Source organism: Aythya marila (assembly GCF_965140915.1).
Source record: "Aythya marila genome assembly, chromosome: 19".
NCBI lineage: Eukaryota > Metazoa > Chordata > Aves > Anseriformes > Anatidae > Aythya > Aythya marila.
The window spans coordinates 10,644,878-10,660,309 of record NC_139060.1 but is presented as its reverse complement, the minus strand read 5'-3'; the positions used below and the strand labels follow the sequence as shown (position 1 = coordinate 10,660,309).

Here is a 15,432-nt window from a genome sequence, read left to right as displayed (position 1 = left end):
CTCATTTTAGAACCGCAGTGCTGCTGTCCTCAATGGTGACGAGAAGCATAACAGTGACAAGGTGAGATTTAGGGGCCAACAAAAGCATTTTCAGAAACTTGTTTCAGGAGTTTTGGCAAGTACTCACTCTGTGACAGAGCACAACCTGATCTCATTAGTGTATTAATAGTGCATGCCTGGCATTTGAGCAATGACTAATTCTTAATTTAAAATGCAAAGGTATTTTAAATATTTGGGGGGGTGTGCGGGGGGAGAGAGAAAACACGATGCAGAAGAATTTCTATTGCAAGTTGTGCTTGGTTCCTCTAACAGTTGTCGACAAAGTGGGCTTTTAGCTCCGGCTTTCCAACACCAGCCACTGCAACGTGAGCACACGGCGCTGGGAAAAGCACCGGGAAAGGCTCCTCCTGGTCCTTAGGCGTACGAATGCTCCCTCCAGCAAGCACTCACTAGGAAAGAGGTGAAAGTGGGGATAGCTACCACATATGAAGAGACAAATGCAAGGGTTGCTCTTAGTAAAAGATGTTTGTCCAAGTCAGAACAGTGAAGCTCCAGTGGAAGAAGAACCAAGGCCAGGCTGGATGGGGCTCTGAGCAACCCGATTCAGCGGGAGGTGTCCCTGCCCGTAGTAGGGGCTGGAACAGGTGGCCTTTAAGGTCCCCTCCAGCCCAAACCCTGCGATGATTCTAAGAAGAAAGATAATCACTACTAGCATGACACAGCTTGATTTTAGCATTCCTTCCGTTTCAGGTATCTGTAGACTTATTAGCAACAAAGGTGAACATTTAAAAGGAAAAATAGGAGAATTTAATGTTGGTGTTAAGAGACCTATTAAATTCCTACCTTATATTATGCTAGCTACTATTATTAAACTTAACCATTATTTTATTATTCATTATTTTATTTTTACTCATTATTTTATTATTCATTATTTATAAAGGTCATTCACTAAAGGGAGAATGTAACACATGTTGCCTTTTTTTTAATTATTTTTTATTTATTTATTTATTCTTCCCAAATCCCCAGGCACAGAGGAAACGCTGCTATAGAGCACGGGCTCTGACAGCCACCCTTTTTGCCACTCATCTCCCAAGGAATTTGGGAATTTCACATTTGCAGCCTCGAGATAAAAAGGCATGTCCGTGCAGTGCACATGAAGTACCTGTAGGCTAACTGATCAAACATCTTATCTGCTGCCTCCTGCCTCAGGACAGGAACAGAGCCTGGAGAGAGGAGGCAGTTCCAGCTAAACATGAGAACCCCAGACATCTGATCACACACGAATCCGGGACGTTCCGGGGAGAACCGCAGCTTTTTGGCTGCCACAGGAAGCTCAAGGTAGGGCTGCTCACTGCCAGGGCTCAGACAAGGGGAAGGCGCCCAGCAGCTCGGAACAGCCCGGCCGCCACCAGCACGTAGGAGCATTTATTGGGCGGCGTGTTGGGGTTCGGTCACTGCTTGTTTCAAGTGCTACAGCTGGAAGCGAAGGAAGAGGCAAGAACCAAATATCAGCTTTGAAAAGAGATACGCAGGGCTCACATGACAGCCGCCCGCAGCCCGACACCTACGGGACAGCGTGTCCTGCCCCGAGCTGTCAGCTCAGCTATTCTGGGCTGCTGGCAACCGCCGCATAGGTAGGCTGGGGGATCCTCGCGAGAGGCCCTGCAGATAGCAGCCAGGGACACAAAGGCACTCTGCGATGTCCAAAAAGGAACTCGGGTTGTACAGTGTCAAAATGCTGCCAGCTTTTTGAGAGTCCCATAATCAGTGCATGAAATTATCTCATGGATTCCAACCATTCGCATGAAACACTTCCTTCTAACTAATGTAAGCATTTGCGTAAAATGTAGTGTACCAAAAGCCACGTGTTCATTCCTCTGAAAAGGACTGGTCTTCTCAAAGTCATTCAAGTGAGTTACAAACTCCCACCTTGTTCAGGCTGCAGGGATCGGGCTGGCAGCACCTCCTGCATGCTAACCACGCAGCAGCACCACGTGCGTGTTGGCCACGAGCAGCAAGGAGGCTGACCTATGTGACAGCTCAGCTTAGTTACTGCAAGGAATGCCTCCAGAGCTGACGGTGATATTAACTGGTAATGAATTTTCCTTATTATTCTTTTAAGAGTTGGAAAGAAGGGAAAAATTAAGATTTTGGCAGCCCCTGCACTTGAAGAAAATTATTGCTTATACCTAGTTTTTGGGTTTCATGTGATGCTTTAGGATGTAATTTTACTAACAAGTGGAGTAATAAACTCATTTCACATACCACTTTTTATCAGCAACAATATCATTGACACAATATAGCATCAACAAAAATAATCGAATACGGAAGAGAACAGCTACTCAGAACAAAAAAACAAGCAGCCACAACAACACTCCAGATTTGGTCTCACTTCCTCGTTATCAAATTCAGGGAGGAGCAGCAGTTGCAGACAAATAATTGAGGGTTAGGGTGTTGTGGTTTTTTGTTGTTTTTCATTTGTTTGCTTTAAATCTGTTTAAAACAGCCAAAGACAACAGTAGGAAATAAGAAGTCTTTGAATAAGATCTCTCAACACTGGCACATTTTCACTTTACATTGTTCTAGTTCTGCACTTTCATTTCTCAAGTGACAGGCTTTTTATTATGCTTCCAAATTTCCAAGGAAGCTCTGCGGTGTCAAACAGCCTCAGACTGGGTCTTGACCATGACAGTAAATTAAAACATATTTAAATTGCATGAAGCATCACGTATCTTCCAGAAAGTGGATAAAAGAACTGGATCCTCACCTGCAAAAGGTATTACAAGAACAACCTAACAGCTTTTTGACATTACTATGAATACATGTATGAGATATTTAACTTGAGCGAGTCCCCAATAACACACATGCCTCAAAAATCCACATACACAAAAGCAAGGGTTATATATGATTCAGAAAATCTCTTGCAGCATTTTCCAGATTTTAAAGTCAGACTTTAACCAGATTTTAATTGAAACTGAAACAATTACTTCTGTCTCCAAAAAAACGCAATTGCTTGCTTTGGGAACTAAACATTAAAAACAAATGATGGCAATTGGGCTTCCAGTCTTTGAGAAAGGAAGGGGTAAGTGGAGCAGATACCAGTGCTGGTGCCTGAAAGCACAGGGAGATTTCCCTGATGCTCTATTGATGCAGCATTACTTCCAGGATAGTCCAGCCAAGTCATGTTAAGGATATATCACAATTGTTTGGCGTTTGGGGTCAATTTTAATTAGCCAGATAAACTCCAGATTGCTTGGCTTGGCTACCAACCAATGTAATAACTCGTACAGCAGCAAAAACGTCACCCGTTCAGGTGAGTTTCAAACACCAAAGCTTATGATCACACATTGCTTTTACCTGTGCCACCTCTATATTACAAGAGCAGAAGCAGGCTCACCTCCCTCTGCACCAAACATGAAAGCACTTTTATCACAGCAAAATCAGAAGGAATTCTCACAAGTATAGAATACACTGATATTTACAGTTATTAAAGTATTGGTACTTAGCTGTACAATATAAAGCAAGGCATGCTGCCTTGGAAAATGCTTTTAACTTTCTCGTACAGGGCAGACACCACGGCAGCATATAGCCAGGCACAGAAAAGGGCAGTTCCTATGTAGCTGAATGTACTGCCTATGTAAATATTTGCAGAGATGTTAATGCTGCACGATTGTTCGCCTGCGCCTCAGCCACTGGGGAAAACAGTTTCTGAAAACAATGGAAGGAAGTGAAAGACTTCCAATTGAACCAGCGTCCTAAATAAATAGAGAAATATTTGAGAAAATGTACCTGAGCTCAGCCTAGAGCTGCTTCGCCTCACGCAACAGGCTTTAAATTGGGAGACACAAATTTTGAAACCAGTGCACCAAAAGCACTCAAGGTTCCAAGAAGTTCCACCTCATTTTCTTTTGGTTTGTATCTCAGCAGCTTTGTGAAAAAGTCAGATGCTCTTCAGGAACTCAGAAGAGATTTCGGAGCGGAGGGGAACACAACGAGGCCTACATGGGACAAGCGCTTTGCTCTCGCAGCATGGCTTCAGGCGGGCCTAGCACTCTGGCCCTCCACTATGTGGGTGAAAAGTGCTCAGGAGGGGAGCGAAGAGCACATCAAACCAGGCCCAAGCACCCGCTGAGGCAGAAAGGCCTCAGGCAGCGAGGGGAGGCACCATGGCCAGTGCCAGGAGCCTGGCAGGCGGGGCTGCTCCGCTCTTCAGGTGAAGGCCCCTCCTGAGGCTGCTTCTGTAACGCGCCCTGCAACTCCAGCCCTTCCTCATACCGCCACAAAAACCATTCTGGAATGAACCATGGGGCTTGGGGCCTTCTACTTTGGCACAGCTTCCCATCCTGAAAGCAATGCAACCTGGCCTCCAGCAGTGTCAACATTGCTGGCTGCAAAATGGGGGCAGCTGTGCCCTTCCTGGGCACGTTACTGTGCTGTTTGTACCTCTGACCTGCTCCAGTGCCCTCAAATATCATGATATACGTACATACATATGTATGTCCATGCTTTTCCACTCAGTTACTCTCTGCCTCTCACAACCTCCCCATCCCAAACCCCAGAGCAGCAGGAGGCAAGCCCCTCTATTCGGGTACCTTGTGTATAACAAAACAAAAAGGCAAGTCTTACATCGTTCCAGAAATCCACCGGTTGTTTAAACACAGTCAAGTGCATCTCTTAAAGTACTGCCCCAACTCCCACCTCTCCACGTACAAAGCATACAGATTAACTGTGAACCAGAGCCGCCACTGCACCCGAGGCAGGCAGGCTGCCCGTCAGCTGGCGACGTCTGCAGCAGAGCCCAGCCGTGGGAGTCGCTCCCAAAAGGCTGGAGCAAACTATTTTACAAAATACACACAGCCACGTCAGTAACGCTTTCTTCCTCTCTACTGCCCAAGAATATTCTCTCCTGCCTGCTCGTAAAATAAATCTGTCAGGATACTATATGAGATTACCTATATATTTAAATGATGATCTTGGCTTATGATTACATTATCGCTCTGGTTCAGGGTACGTGCCGTGCAGAAGGCAGTCCAATCCTAGGAGAGTATTATTTTTGAGTGACTTTTATTGTCCATTATCTTACACCATCTCTGTCACAGCCGTGATGTCTGGTAGGAATAGTTCACAACAGAAATATCTCTGTCGTTAGTATTCTCATTGCAATTTAGGCAGATCAACCTTTAAATCTCATCCATCATACTGAAGAGCTTTGGCAAAGCAAGCGCAGTAATATATGCTTCCATGCAAAACCTAATTACAGGCTAGGTTAAAAAGCCTACCCCATCCCTTCTGCAGTGCAAGGTGACAGGGAGTCCTGAGCATCCCCGGGTTTCTCACTCTCCCTTTTTGCTGGTGGAAGTGCACAACCCATTCATTACAGCAGACTGATTCTGTCTGGCACATGACAAACTTACTTGAACCTAACAATTAAACTTCTGACAGTGTTTCCAAAAGCAGAGAGTATTTACTGTAAATGCTTGACAATTTTTTTTCCCCTCTCTGCTCATCTCTCTCAACAGTCACCTTATGATGACTGGAAATTACCATAAGCAAATAGCAGCCTAACATCCAAAAAAGCCTCATGTTAATGTGAAATACACACCTGCCAACACTGAAAATAAAAACAACCTATAAATACAAATGTTAAAGGGAAAAAACATGAAGAATGCCGACGAAATGCAAGAGATGGGAGACAATGCAGCAAGAGCAGAGTTAAGCAAATAATTTAGTGAAAAAATGTTTAGAAAGAGTTGCCTACAGAACGTGCAGCTGGCTGGAACGCTGCTGCGGTGGCGACACTGCCTACGACCACCAGAAGCCGTGCAGAGGAAGGACCGTGCATTTTTTCCTTACTAACAGCTCCAGATTGCAATAAGGGAATCCGAGCAAGAACTGTTACGCAAAGAGCAGATGTATCATCAGTCAACAGTTTCAAGAATTTAGGCTTAATATTAGGAAGAAACTGTATCTATGCATATACATGTACACCAGCAAATGTAATACAGCATGAATTATGTACACATGCAGAGCCCAAGAAAGCATAAAATATACGGAAGCGTGAATAAACTCTTAAAAACAATATTAAGATCACCCAGTTACACAACTTCATTGGATTTAGTAATTCCATCCATGACCAAAGGGCTAATATACTATCTAATATAATTTTATTCATCCTCAATGACATAAGCTCTAAAGGACAACTGAAAACTGGCAGAAATCAGCTTTCCTTGTCTTTAGTATCAGGGAAGTCACAGCCCTTGGTGAAAACCATACCTGCAATTTAATTTGTAAAACCCTAAAAGGGTGAGGATGTTTGTTACAAATTGACCACTACCTAGAAGAACAGAACCCAAGTCTTCTCAGTGTCTCAGACATGTGCTCCGTTTTATGAGTGCTGGAATTATTTATCCTGAAAGCAGGTGCAGATGGGGTTACGTTAAGACTTTCTGCAAACTTTTGTGCAGAATCTAGTTTGCACAAAGTGTTAACAGCCAGTAATGGAGTGCTGGCTTCTTGAAGACCCAAAATCCACCACGAATGCTTTAGCAAAATGGCTGAAAAGCCCTAGAGCTTTTTCATTTTATGTCAACAACTGATATTCATTAAACAAATGCAGTGACAGACACCGTAATTCACTGTTCCATACCTAGAAGCAAAATGACATTAAGTCAACAAATTTTAAGCTAGTCGGAGCCATCTCACTGCGGATGTCAATAAAACAAATGCTTCCTGCCAATAATTAAATATCCATGTCAAACTTTCCACTCTCCTTTAAATTACTCTCTACATCCAGTTCAGGTCCATATTCCCATTTTTAGCAGGCAAGATTATCTTTTTCAAGTACACTATAGTCTAGTTTGGCAACAAATCTATTAAAATGACTTGGAAATAGCAAGGTCTCTGTCAGTATTTTCCCCTTCTCAGCTATACTACCACACCTGACGATGCTACTGGAGTTAAGACAATAGATCTGATAGAATGGCTTTTATGCCCATTACTTGACTTAGTTCTCCCCACCAACCAGAAAGGTAGTTAACAACTTATTTCTAATTTTGGTTCGAAATCTCTCATGTTCCCATTGTGTTTTTCTCCATACATCATCAACAATAGTTTACACTGCTCTTACGTAGATGAAGTCTGTATGTTCCCTACAGCTCCAAACACACCAACAGCTGCTAAACGATTTTCTATCTTTTATTTGTTCCTTGTTACTACTGTTATTATTTTCTTGTAAACTATCTACTCTTTTTGTGGTATGTAACGTGGACTTGGAGGACAGGTTTAATGTGAGGCTTTTGTTAGTGCTGTGTTTTTGTTTGTTTGTTTGTTTTTTAGTATGTTGTGAAATCTGCTTCTTAGAACTTGATGCCAAATCAAAAGATATAATTGTTTTTAAAAGTCTTCTAAATATACTTTAAATGTTATGTAGCTCAATCCACTCATTACAAGGGATGGTTTCACATGGCTCCTATTAAACAGCCCTAGGATCGATGCCAAGGGCACTTAGTGATTTACAGTTATGGCTAAGTAATCAATGTGACAATGAGATAAATGTTCCTTTTCACCAGCCTAACCGGACTAGTCCTACCTCTTACTTCCCTGCACGGAATTTCCTCCTGCAACACCATGTGTAAATATTTACGTACAGTGTTCCTATCTGTAGATAAATATCAAATACGTATTTAAAATCAAAATTTAGTATGGATGGCAGTCAGCTGCATTTAAACTGACAACAGCTCCTTTGAAGACAGATAATACTGTAAATGCAGAACAGCAACAGCAGGCTGCATTTTCCCCCAACTAATTTATATTCTTCTAGGCACAATTTCGAGCCTTCCAAAAGTATTCATTTAATTCATTTTTACAACCTTTGAAAGGGTAGAGATAGACCTCTCAGGCCACTATTCGTGTTAACGAAACACGTTAAAAATAAACACATACTAAATCTACCTGGAATTTTACCGTATTGCTTACTAAGCATGCAACAACATGCTTACCTTTTAATTTATAATGCAATAAAGCTTTCAAGCCTGAAGCCAAATTATTTAAGAACATTTCTGTTGTCCTTCTCAGAATTCATTCATTTCAGATGAAGGAAAGATTAAATATAGGCTGGAAATATATTCATAACATATACGTTCACAGAAACTGCCAGACATTTTCACATCATTAAATCATAACTGAAATAAGTAACATCACATAGAGCTATGAAGTGTGCTCTGTCTGTGCCCGTAACGTCAGCTTCATTATCCCGCTGGCTGCAGCCTCCTCCTGCATCGAGGGAACAATCAGCTATTTGCACGTAAGAAAGCAAGCTTACGGTCCTACCAGCAAGCTGGCAATCTGCACGTGAAATACAACCAGTTTGCACTCCCAATCAACACCCAAAGAACCCCTGTAAAAACAGAGCCAAAATCTACTAGGGAAGACCGACTATTCCCAACCTATGGGGAAAACATCCGATTTCCGCCAATCCCTGAAATACGGTCCCACCACATGCAACGAAGAACACGAAGTATTTCCTCAGCTCACATCAGATGGGCTCGAAATCCCTGAAACCTGCTGTAGCCACCCTGCTCACGAATTTGTGTCTTTATAGCCAACATATCTATCTGGAATGGAGGGAAGAGGAACAGAGGAGGACATTATATATTTTATATATATATTTATGTAGGCCCAACTTCAAAACATCAGAACAACAGCTTGAAGTATTTACATTTCTCATAATCTAAAGTAAGAGGAAATGATGCTGAGAATGATGCAGCCTAGCCAACGTGAAGACTCATATGATTCAAATCCAAAGGCAACTTCAAAGCCACCTCGTAAACCCTCTGCACAACTTACAAAGCCGCCAGATGTAGCACTGCAAGAGCTTCCCCGCATCTGGATCCTGCAAGCAACAGCCAAACGGAAGCAGAAACTCTTCCCTGTGTAAAAAAGATTGAACATTTTTCTACTTACAAAAATAGCTACATTAGAAACACGTTTGTATCATTCCTCCTCGAAATATGCCGGGCCAGCTACTATCGAATGTTGCTATAAAGTGGCTTATCTATACTAAATAAAATTACTGCTTTCCCTACCCATTCCTGGAACTAACAGCACGGGTTTGGGTTGGGTTGGGTTGGTTTGATGCTGCCTGCACCTCGTGCCCACTCCTCCACGGCACTGCCCGCAGGGCCCCTCCATCCCCTCTGCCACCGGGACAGCTTCCTTGGGGAGCAAGATTCACGCACCAGTGCCTTGTGAATCATGGCTGCGGGGTAAAACAAGAAAGTTCTGTTCTTTATAAAGTCTGCATAGTTACTTTTATTACTTATTTTGATGACAGACAGGGTTAATGACGTTCTTGCAGAGAACTCTCCCTTTCCTGGGCTAAACGCCCAAATTCTTTCAGGATTCACAAGACTGTCTATTTAAATTGGGTCCAATTTTTTCTCCTACAGAGGCCTGCACAGAATGTTCTGACAAGAAGCTGGGAATCAACCTTTTGAGAAAGCTCTGGCTAAATGCGCAAGCTCTGTGCCAGACAAAAAACATTCAGCACTACATTCTGCCCTGTGTGTTTCATTATTCTAACAAGCCCCACTGTTGAGGCATAAACCCAGAAGAATCAGCAGATTATTAAAACCCGTAGGCTCACTCATGTAAACACGAGCCTCCTGTCCTGCCCGCCCCACGCTTTTTCTTTCATTAAGAATTCAGGGGAGAAGTTCTAACACTACCAAAAGAAAGAAAGAAAAATACCCAGCTGAAGCACAGAGTGCAATTTAGTTTTCAGCAATCTATGAACAAAGCAAAATGTAATTTTCCAACCATCCTGAATTACCAGTTTTTAAGAGTAATTATGCTGAACACACCTCAAAATATCTGACATGGGCCTGCTCAGCAGCGGGGACAACTCTACCATCAGGCACTTGCAGAAACACCAAGATTTGTCTCAGGAAGGAACAAATATTCACAAAGTTGAAAATAAACTACAATGTTTTATCAATATCAATGCTAATGATGTTGAGAGCTTGTTAATACCTGTGTATAAAACACTATTTCTCATCAACAGAAATAATTTTTAGGTGCAACAAAATCCAGGTGAAGCCAACCCTGAGCAGTGAAGCAGCAAATGACACAGCAAAACAAATGCAAAAGCAGAAAAATCAAAATTAAAGACACTGACAGCAAAGGAACAAGTTGAGCTGATGTGAAATGAACCAGCTTAGAGAGCTAGTAAAAATAAATAAATAAATAAGTAACAATGCACCCAGTTCTCTCGAAAAAACATGAGCTGCAGCAAGAAGCACCCGAGGAGCAGCCTCGCAGCCCTGCAGAAAAGCCTTGCCTCGTGCTGGTGGGACGGACACAGATCAGGAGCTAGGGATCCATCAGCTCTGCTGCTCTGACAGAGTGAATAAATACAGAATTTGTGCCTTTTGGTTTGCATGTGGAAGAAACTTTTATAGTAGTCATCGGCTTTTCATTGGCTGATGACCAGTAGGCACTTGGAAACGAACTGGGCTCGGTACGTGCCAGAGGAGCCTGAGCTACATCCAGAAACACCCTACTGCAGGAACAACACCCGTGTGCCCTTATGGGGCTACAGGAAAGGACTGCACAGTGCCAGGCATCCTGCCTGCCTCCAACCAAACTGTGCGCCAGGTCCCTGCATTGCCAACAGGATGCCCCGCGGGCTCTAACATTTGGGGATCTGCATTTTCTAACACCACTGCCACAGGTGCCAGAGGTGGTCAGTGACCGCCAGAACCCTGCACCAGCCCCTGGTGGAGGCAAGGTGGGGCGAAAATACCTCACCTGGTTATCTCACCTTTCAGAGGAGCCAAAATTTCAGTGTGCAACCTGAGCTCTAAATCCCTAACAGACTTAAACACATCAGCAAAGAAGAGCGAGTCTTCTTACTGCTCCTAAGTCCTAATGGATTTTCTAATTAACTTGATTAACCCATCTTGCTCACTTCTCAAATACCCATCTCACAAACAAGTGATTTCTCAGCTCTGCAACGCGGGGCTTGCAAGAGGGCTTCATAAATCAATGGAGTTGAACTGAGGTTAAAAAATGCATTTGTGGCCAGCACAGGAGTCGTTTAAGAGGAGAGGTGTACCTGGTACTTCAGGAAGGGGAATAATTCTGGGAAGGGATTGGAGTACATTGCCAGTGGGTTTCCAGAAGTCACAGCCACAGGTTTACGGACCGGACTATTTCGGATCAAACCAAGGCACAAGAGAGAGAAACCCAAAGCCCCAGAACCGCGAGCACAGCGGAGAGGAGGCAGAGGCAGGACCACACCGCTGCGTCTCGGAGGTCAAACCCAAGCTTTAGCACACGGGAGGTGACGATGAGGGCTGCTCTGCTACGGCACCTCACGACCCGCTGCCTCCCTCAGGAGTTCACAGCCTAAACCCAAAGCCTGCCAGTGAAAGGAGAGCTGGTCTGTGAGGGACGTAGCGGCCACACGCTCTCAGCAAAGCATCCAGGCACGAGCCCGAGAGCCCCAGTGCCTCACCCTGCAGTGACAGCGCGAAGGAAAAGGCACTGACAGCAGCTGAGCGCGGGGCAGAATTCATGCCACATACTGGAGGCATGAACAGGAGCAACCCCGGCTGTGACTGCTGCCTGCTGACTTAGGAGTAGATAAAAACTTAAATATGGGCTGGTGTAACAAATCGGAGACAGTCTCCGAAGGGAAAACACATTCCCCATATCATCCAGCTGCTGTTATCAAACTCATTAGTGCCATCTATGTCACCAATAAAATGAGCAAGCTGCCGTTCGGCTCCCCCCCGTTTCAGATGAACAAGAGGAACGATATTGGGCAACTTCACCGGAGCCTGATAAGAGCGGTGATGCAGGGGTCATTTCAAACTTCCTTCAGAGCACTACATGCAAATTGGTGCCTTAAGCACACACACCCCGCCGGCCGCCCCAGGCTGGCCTTTCACGTACACTTTTCGAGCCGAGCACTCTCTCACACACCAGGCAACGCCACCAGCTCCTGGCAGTGCCAGGAACCCCCACACAGTGCTGGCAGGCGGCAGGACGGGACCCCGCAGACCCCACAGACCCGGGGAGAAGCCTGCAGTGAGCACAGTGCCGGGTGAGTCTCAGCGCCCTGTTAGTGATGGAATGAGCAAAGCCGAGGCAGCAAACATCTGACCTTCCTACTCTGAAATCAAGCCTTTGTTTCCTTCCTTGCCCTTTTGACATTTTGTTAATCCACAAGCAAATGAAATGTTGAGGGGGGTTATGGAGGAGGGAAAAAGCGGCTGGAAGGGAACACCACAGTGTGGTGTGCTCACAAAGCATAACCACCACCACCAACAAAAATCTCAGCTGAATCTCTGAAAACAATAAATTCACTGTGTGTTACACCAGAAACGCTACAAGGTCTGCTTGTCCGTGAGAATGAATCATGGTTTACATCTGGGAAGAAAGAAAAGTGCAACTAGAAATCAGGCTCCTTAGGGGATTTATTAGATCCTCACAGAGTCACCACAGACGCTGAAACCTGCTTCTGCAGCAGAAGCTGCATCTTGCAGACACCAGGCAGAACAGCACAAATGAGAGCCCGGCACATTTCCCTTCAGCATTCCCAGGCAGCGAGAGGAAGAGAGCTCAGTGCGAGACCGCTCAGCCTCTCCGGCTGCACCTACCCTCGACCTTCCAGAAAATTTCCCACCGCTCTGCTTCTTCCAGAGCTTTGCTTGCTGCTGAGCAGTCGGGGCTGTCCCCAGAACCAGGGATCGCAGTGACTGCCCGGTGCCCCCGCCGCAGCTTGCTGGCAGCAGGCGAGACGTCCCAGCGAAAGGAGCAGGGACAGTAGCAAGGGGAAAGGCAATCTCAAGAGGACAAACTCGAGCGCAGGGAGATCACCTTTTCAAACACCAGACCTACTCAACCCCCTCCATTCAAACAAATCTTTACTTTAAAACTGACAGCTACAGCGCCAACAGCCTCGAGCCAGCCCTCCCTCCTCACCACCGCCTCCCCGAGAGCTGCGTGCTCAGCAACACGGTGGGGTCTGACTTACAGTCACCAGCTACAGCAATCGCCAACCAAAAATACCTAAACATTATCTGCAGCAATTGTGACTGAAGCAGCCACAACGTGATGAACAGCCTTTTCTTCAGAGAGGGCTGCGGCAAGCCTTCCCCTCTCCCTCCATTAGTGATGAAGCACAAAAGCTGCAATAAGTCATCGCAGTCACTTTAAAGTACAAACCAGGGAGACTCAAAGAAATCCCAACAGGTCACACCGTAAATTATGGCATTCCGTAATATACAAAGAACCAAGAGCAAACACAGGTAAAGAACCGTACCCACCACTGTTTACCCTTGGATGGTAAAGTTCTTACGAGTGACAAAACGTTATAAATTGAGTAATTGACCTGTAAGGAAGTAAGGAGCTCAGGAGAGTTAAAAATTACCCTATAAATACCATAAAGATTAACAGATTTGTAATACCCACCCAAGAAGCACTTACTCTAAGTAGAATGATTATGAAAACACAGCAAGAATATTTACTACATAGCACCGACTGCAGTATATACAGACTGCCACGAAAGGCAGCGCTGGTTCTTAATATAGTGACAGCTGAAAGTCACCACTTAGATTTCCCTGCTGATTAAAGGGTAACCTACAGACACACGCAGCTCTGACTTATTTGCTTCTTTGAAATGCAGTCATGGATTTTGAAGGACCTTTTCAAGGCTTTTTGTTGCTGGTGTTCTAGTTTAGCGCTTGTAAGCTTTAAGTTTTGCACAGCTGTTTGATAGGAGGTCTAATGGAATACTGACAGTGCAGGGGAACGAAAGCAGAACTTCCATGAACCAAGGAGGGATTTTTGTGTCCACGTTTGCTAACACCTATTTCAATCTAAGTCCCTACATTTGGGAGAAAAGGAACCTTAAAACATCTCTCAGGTTTTTCTTCCTATCTCCCCACCGTAATGACATCCGTATGCCCCCAGGACCAGAACCCACCACGAACTCTTCAAGAGTCTTGGCAGTTCTCAGTGCTTCTATGAAGAAACCCAAAATGCTCCAACAAGGAGAAAAAACACTCCTTTTCGGGATGGCAGAGAAACGTGCCCATGAGGGTAAGGACAGGACAGAGACTTCAGGGGCAATTCCTCAAAAAAATCGTATTGAATTTACTGTGAAGCAACCCGCCCTTCAGACCAACGTTCCCCAGTTGCTGTTGCACCACCTACAGCAATCTCCATCTCCAACTGCACCGTTTAAAATTCACAAGGCTAAGAAAAATCTCCCCAAAGTGCAGGAGGACAAGGAGGCCCACAGGCTCTCAGCAAAAAGGGGAACGTGCATCTCCCTGCACCACGAGCGGGGCGAGCTCCTGGCCACCAGCACGCCCCTCGGCACCAGCTCTCGCACGAGCTGTTCCTCGCTGCCCGGCACCCGCTGTCAGCCTGGATTTCAGGTTCTGCCTCAGGCACACCGGGAGTTTTCGGCAGGCCACTGGGTATTTCCCACCTCGCAGCAAGCGGGCTTCTCGAGGCGCGCAGACCGGACGACAAAAGCAACTGGAGAGCGGCGCCTGTCACCGAGCTCTGCAAAATGAAAGCCTTGCAAATCCTCCCAGGGCGTGGAGCAACACCTGCTCCGTCAGCAGGCTGGGCTGGGCGCAGGGTCACGGCCCTTATCGGCTCGGTTTTTGACCCCTGCAGACTCAGGGAGCTAGGTGAGGTGCCACCGGTCCCATGGGACAGGGGATGGAACCACGGGGCGCCCCCGGGGAGCCCCAGGGCAGGGCACACAGCGACAGACAGCTCGGAGAGGTGGGATGCTGAGCTGAAACGCGAGACCAGGACCCCCTCGGCAAGGTCCCTCAGCTGTCTCCAGGGCTGTTGACAGCCGCTCATGTTGCGAATAGCTGTGCAGCACGGAGCTGCACCATCCCCTCTCCCACTGCTCCGTCCCCTCCTCAGCGGGGAGCCCCTGTCCTGCTCCTCAGCGTTCGTGGCTCCCCGCTCAGGTTGGATGGCAGCGTGCCCAGCTCGCCCACAGCACAGCTCAGGAGCCAGCTCCCGAAGGCTCCCCAGAGGGCTCCTGGCACTGGTAGCCCCCAAAACCTGAAGAAGCCACGTTCTCACCTGCCCCATGTCTGGCACTGCGTGTCCACCGTGCCTGTATGGCACCGAGGTGAGCTGACACACAGCACCACCACGTCCCGAGGCGCAGCGAACAGAAAGGTGCACGGACCAGAACAGAAAGGCGGCATCAGAGCGAGAACTGCTTGGAATTACGAACAAAACCAAAACCCAAAGGAAGGACAAACGCAGCGCCCTGCTGTGCTGCTGCCCACGGCTCTGCCCAGAGACTGGGAAGGGCCCGGCGCGTGCTTTGAGTCACCAGGCGAAGCACGCATCGTGCTCGGAGCCCACAGCTGAAGACTTTGTTTTAAT

The 15,432-nt window shown here is 46.1% G+C and overlaps 1 protein-coding gene across 3 annotated transcripts in view; it reads right to left on the bottom strand.

The window, feature by feature from the left end:
- The window catches only part of NEK6 (NIMA related kinase 6), a 58,019-nt gene that overhangs the window by 38,184 nt on the left and 4,403 nt on the right, over positions 1-15,432 (bottom strand). Inside the window, exon 1 of one of the 3 annotated variants that reach the window (XM_082775447.1) lies at positions 8,845-8,863. The exons of the other annotated variants lie outside the window; for them this stretch is intronic. The gene's annotated coding sequence lies outside the window, so the exon portion shown is untranslated. Of the gene's footprint in view, positions 1-8,844; positions 8,864-15,432 lie in introns of those variants that run through there. 3 annotated transcript variants of the gene reach the window in all.